This window comes from Myotis brandtii, unplaced genomic scaffold, assembly GCF_000412655.1.
Source record: "Myotis brandtii unplaced genomic scaffold, ASM41265v1 scaffold46, whole genome shotgun sequence".
Lineage (NCBI taxonomy): Eukaryota > Metazoa > Chordata > Mammalia > Chiroptera > Vespertilionidae > Myotis > Myotis brandtii.
This window is the reverse complement of record NW_005367587.1, coordinates 5,680,948-5,686,759: the sequence shown is the minus strand read 5'-3', so window position 1 is coordinate 5,686,759 and position 5,812 is coordinate 5,680,948. Positions and strand designations below refer to the sequence as shown.

The window sequence follows — 5,812 nt, the reverse complement described above, 5'->3', positions numbered from 1 at the left end:
ACATCATTACATAAAAGGGTACGGTCTTTTTTTTTTTTTAGTTTTATTCATTTCAAACGGGCCGGATCCGGCCCGCGGGCCGTAGTTTGCCCATGGCTGGTGTAGATAGTATGCTCCTTTAGAGTAATTAACTGATCTGTCAAAGGCTTGATATGAAGCTTGTAATACAAAGTTCATTTTATAGTGGCAATGTTTCTAACACTGTCCCTCTTCTTTTTGGGTAGTCATCCATTACTTTCCCATTTGGGCACACCTTACTGGTTATAAAAAGCATGACCAAGTATGCCGAGTCTTGTTACCCTGGACACATTTTCAGCAATAGGAAAAAATACACAGCAAATGTTACCTCAGAGGCTTTTCTGGGGGTTCAGAATGAGTCACCCCAAACTGCTTCTGCAGTTTTGAACTAAAGGCAATTTTAGCTTCAGGCTCAAAAGAAACTTTTGCCCTTCCTTGTAATTGCCTAGAAGGACTTGAATTAGGGGCCTTGCCCATAATAAGAGATGATCAGCAATAACCTTTTGACCTACATATATGGCAGGGCAATCTTTTTACTAAATATCTGTTCTTTTCATCCTGCAATGACCCTCTAAAGCCCTCAATGTGCATTATTACCTTATCCCTAGCTCAGAATCTCATATATAACTAGACTCCCTTTTCTGTATTTGAACCTCTCCTGCATGTGGCATCTCTGACTCTCACCTATGCTGGGGTCCCACACATATATATGTATTAAATTTGGTTATTTACTCTTGCTAATCTGTCTTATGTCTATTTGATTATTAGACCAGCCAGAAAATCCTTGAGGGCAGAGGAAAATTCATTCCTCCTCCACACTCGTCTACAGTGACAATGCCTTACATCTACTAAAATACCTCCCATAATTCTCCTTTGTCTTTAAAACCCAGTTTCTTGGTGAAACATTCAAAGCTCTGTCAACTCTTGGCCTCACACTACTTTTTAAACCTTATATCTATTAGTCTCCTCTATCAGCTTTTGTTCCAGCCAAGCTGGTTTTCTTGAAGTCAGATGAACAGACTCACACTGTTCTTAATTGCTCTGACAGCTCCACCCACCTAAGAGTTTATGAAGAGTGGGGATTTGTGTGATGGGTTAGACATGAAGTGGTGGAAGATAATTTACCTCCTCTCTCCTTACTTCATCTCCAAATCCTACTACTTCTTTAGGATCCACTTTAGATTGAAGTGTTCTCTACTCACCTATTATAAATAGGACAGCATGAGCAATTCATTTGATCATATTAACAAACGATGTTCTGCCTCACAACTTGTTTATGGATTCAAAATGTGATTTTTAATAATTATTCATTTAACTTTTCATGTGTTTATTTCCCCAAAAGATAAGCTCCCCAAGGGCACAAAGCCACTCATATTGTTCATGTACTTCTTTATATCAGATAGATGTCTTGCATATAGTATATACTCAATAAATATTGGCTAGTTTTATTAATTTAACTAATATTACAAAAAATTATCAATAAAGTGTTAGTGTTGAAAAGCTTTGCTTAGAAATTTTTTATTAAGAATTCCATGTAATCAGAGGCTTTCTGAGGAATATGTGAACCACGATATGAAAATGAATTATTTTGGGGGTCAATTTTCTTTAAAATCAAACAAACAAGTTTATTGTAGAAATATTAACATTTAAAGTGAATATTTTCATATATAATTAAATATACCAATATATTAACAAAATTATTCTAATTTCCGCCATCCTTTTCAATCTTTTTTTTTTAATCCTCACCCGAGGATATTTTTCCACTGATTTTCAGAGAGAGTGGAAGAGAGAGGAAAAGATAAACAGAAATATTGATGTGAGAGAAACACATGGATTGGTTGCCTCCTGCACATGCCCTGACCAAGGTTTGGGTCGGGGAGGAGCTTGCAACCAAGGTACATGCCCTCGACTGGAAATGAACCCGGGACCCTGTGGTCTGCAGGCCGACACTCTATCCACTGAGCCAAACCAGCTAGGGCACAATCTTAAAAAAAAATGTTTTTATTGATTTCAGAGAGGAAGGGAGAGTGGGAGAGAGATAGAAACATCAATGATGAGAGTGAATCATTGATTGGGTGCCTCCTCCATGCCTCTTACTGGGGATTGAGCCCAAAACCTGGGCATGTGCCCTGACTGGGAATCTAACATTGACCTCCTGGTTCATGGGTGATGCTCAACCAAAGAGCCACACAGCCTGGGCAATCCTTTTCAATTTGATCCAAATGTACATATATTTTACAGACTTGGAAATATTAATACAACATAATTTACTTAACTACACCTCTATTATCCAATACTGTTTTTCTTTACTTTCTCTAGGTCCAGATCTTATATACTACATAAATTCAAACTACCCCCAGCAGTCAGAATACATTGTTACATACATTTTGCCATTGTTCTCTTTGCCAGGAATGTTCTTTCCTTCATGCATCTGGGAAATTAATCTTTATTTAAAATAGAAGTCTATGAAATATTTTTATCTCACACCCTACTAGTAAAAAATGTTCAATATCCAGCTCCAACATACTCTGCATATTTATAAAACATCTAGTCTCGAACAGTATGATATGCATATGAGACATACACAAGAATAAAAATGAATGAGGTATAATATTAAAAAATAATTTTTAATTATCTAAGGCCCCAAACTTGTTTTTCTTGTCACCTCTCCCCATTATTAACAGTCACAGATGCATAGTCACATTCTGGTGTTGTCTCTTTACATGTCTCCACTCTATGAGAGTTCCTCTAAGATTGGAGCAAGGCAGTAGTTATTTCTGAATAGTTTTTATTCATCTTTGTGCTTCTGTATTCCTATGTCCTGGCACACTGTACAACAAAGAGATCAAGAGATGCATAAATGCTCACTAAGTGGATTTGAGTTTGTTTGTTTTTTAATTACATCTTTTGAATGATTTTTGAAGGATAAATTCCAATTCCTAGGGCACAAGAGTTAAGCTACAGGTTTGAACACCACATTCTAGCTGTGTAAATTTGAGTAACTTCCTTCTCTTGTCTCTCTGTTTATTCATCAGTAAAACAGAGAAAAATTTTATCTACTATATAGGGGGGTTATATGCCCCAAACACCTACCACAGTACCTGGGTGAGTTAACTTTTATTATTGATCAACACATACAATCTTTAAAATTGCTCTTGATACCACTGCCTAATTAAAAACAAAGCTCCTGCTGATGATTTCTGGTGTAGTCAATGGGTCACTTCATCTCCTTTGACATAATTTGACCCTTTATATGATATACTGCATGTCAGTAACAGCCAATCTCTTTTTGGCATCAAAGCTTACCTAGGGAGGAGGAAATTTCTGCTGCTGCTTCAGAGCTTTTAAAGATGCCGTTTTTCGATTCTCCCTTCTACTCAGCCCTGAAATTGCCTCCTTGAATTTTTCTAAAAGTGCCTGTTTAGCTTCAAGTTATTGACAAAGGGTGCCTCTGTAAGTTTCAGTTGTTAACTCATAATCAAATTGAGCAATTTTACAATGCTACTTTTCTTTTGGTTTTTCTGAGATCTTACTTTAAGTGTTTGTTTTTTTAAATTGATTTTAGAGAGGGAGGGAGGAGAGGGAGAGGGAGAGGGGGAGAGGGAGAGGGAGAGGGAGAAGTAGAGGGAGGGAGGGGGAGAGAGAGAGAGAGAGAGATGAGATACACCAATCTGTTGCTTCCCATATGAACTCTGACCAGGAATTGAACCTGCAATCTAGGTATGCACCGTCCCTTACCAACAAAAAGGTTAGGTCTCACTTTATTGTGATGGTCGGGAACCCCCAATATCTCTGAGGTATGTCTGTCCTCATTATTACTACGTAAGCTAGTTCACGGTTCATTTTAATTTATAACTGTTATCTTGTAGACATCCTCTCCTACTTTTCCCTACTATATATACTACTTACCTATTCTGTACCACTCAGCTTTCCTACATTTATCTTTTTCTAATCCTTTGGCTTATTATTACTGTGGCTCTGAATCACTGATCTTTGCAAGGCACCATCTGATAAATCCTGAAGGAAACCAAACTAGGGGATATGTTCACATCCAGGAACTCAGTTCAAGACATAAGGCTTAGACTTCAAGATTAAGTAAGGTACACCAGGAGAGGTGGGAACTGTGTTCGTGAGAAGTATGGAGTAGAGGCTAAGACCAGAGAATATGAATCCTGGTTCTGCTCCCTTAGCTCTGTGGACCTAGTAAGTTCCTAAGTTTCTTCATCTGAAAAGCAGAGGTGATAACAGTATTTGCACCATAAGATTATCAATCTGAGATAACAGCATGTGTGAAGCACTTAAGAACAGTGTCTGGCACATTGTAAACACTCAGTAAATATTAACTATTGAAATATTTATAAACAGATAATCGGTTGACAGCAGGTGGGAAGGTAGAGCAAGAATTTGAAAATTTAGAGAAAACAATCATTGAATGTTAGTTTCATTCCTTCTGTATTTTCTCATAAACTTCTCCATCCTTAAGTCCTAATTCTAGACTGAAATACTTTTTTCTTCCTATAAAATTTCCCAGTCTTGGTGAGATTTTTTTTTTTTAACAGCATCAGTTCAAAATATGTGAAGGCAGCAACAGTAAAGCTACCAATCATAGCCTTATGGTAGACTATTTTTGTACTTTATTATCTACAAAATAGCCATGTTTCCAGTTTGTATAACCTAAACATTTGTTATTCACTTTCCTGCTGGTATAATTGGGAGTAAGGATGGGAATAAAAAGGAAGGCAGGATTTAAAGCTTTGCCTCACCAGCATTTTAAAGACCAGTGACAAAGGTCTTTCATAGTAATAGTCTGGACGGAGAGGCATCATTCATCTGATAAAAGCTGCCACACACTGTGTGTGTTTGCTGTTAACACTCTTTACTCCCCTCCATGATACCCAGAGACCTCAGGCTCCCTCTTAATTCCGAGCCTCTACCACTCTTAGGGATATAGAAAACCCTGTTCAGGTTTGAAATTGCAAATTGATTGCATGTTGGCCACATCTGCCCCAGGATGGTTTCAGTTTGGCCTTCACACAAAAATCCAGCTTTAGGGTTTCTCTTAGAGAAAAAAACAAAAACAAAAACATAGAATAAATATCTCAGAACACAGGACCCACATTCCTAAGGGCAACATTCTGCCAGCGCTGAACAGCTGCTCCCTTCAGTTACAGCGCGGACACTCCAATTTGCAACGTTACTGATCACCCCCCATTGTCTTCCACCCGACCAGGTTCACGCAGTTGTGCTTTCTCTCCCCTGCAGACCTGTGTCTGCAAACTCCAGCTAGACCTTTCCTGCCTGCCACCAGAGAGAGCTTCCTTTCTTCTGTCCCTCAGCAGTTTCCCAACCAATAGCGAGGTGACCAGGCCCGCTGTGGGTATTCCTACATGTGCTTTCTGGAGATAGCATCCCAACAGAAAGAGGTGACTGTGCCGGTGGGAATGACAGGCACTGCGGGACCACAATCTGGATGGCAACGGCCCACTCTACTTTTTCTGCGATCCTGACGCAGCCATACCTCACTGTTCCCAGGCAAACCAAAGGGGCTGGTTTTCTGTAGAACAATGAGCACCGGCCATCGATCACCCTAGTTCCAAAGGACCAAAAGCTACTAAGGGACAGTCCGACCCCCGTTTCCTCGGAGGCTGCAGGATATGCGGCCTGAAAGCATCTCCCCTCACCTGATTTCGGGGCCCCTTCAGTGAGCGCCGGGCAGCAGGGCCCTAGGAGCGCGCGCGTGCAGCATGAGCTCATTTCTCAGGGGCGTTCCCAGGAGGCCCGCCCGGCCTCGGTT

The 5,812-nt window shown here is 39.8% G+C and overlaps 2 long non-coding RNA genes across 2 annotated transcripts in view; both read right to left on the bottom strand.

Moving 5' to 3' along the window:
* The window catches only part of LOC106727653, a 12,412-nt gene extending 6,606 nt beyond the window's left edge, over nucleotides 1-5,806 (bottom strand). Inside the window, exon 1 of the long non-coding RNA XR_001363891.1 lies at nucleotides 5,700-5,806. This is a non-coding gene — a long non-coding RNA (uncharacterized LOC106727653). The remainder of the gene's footprint in view (nucleotides 1-5,699) is intronic.
* LOC106727654 lies at nucleotides 2,629-5,691 on the bottom strand. The gene is made up of 2 exons (XR_001363892.1): nucleotides 4,782-5,691; nucleotides 2,629-2,847 (listed from the first exon to the last, which is right to left on the bottom strand). It is a non-coding gene; the product is annotated as an uncharacterized LOC106727654 (long non-coding RNA).
* Nucleotides 5,807-5,812: the final 6 nt, after the last annotated feature.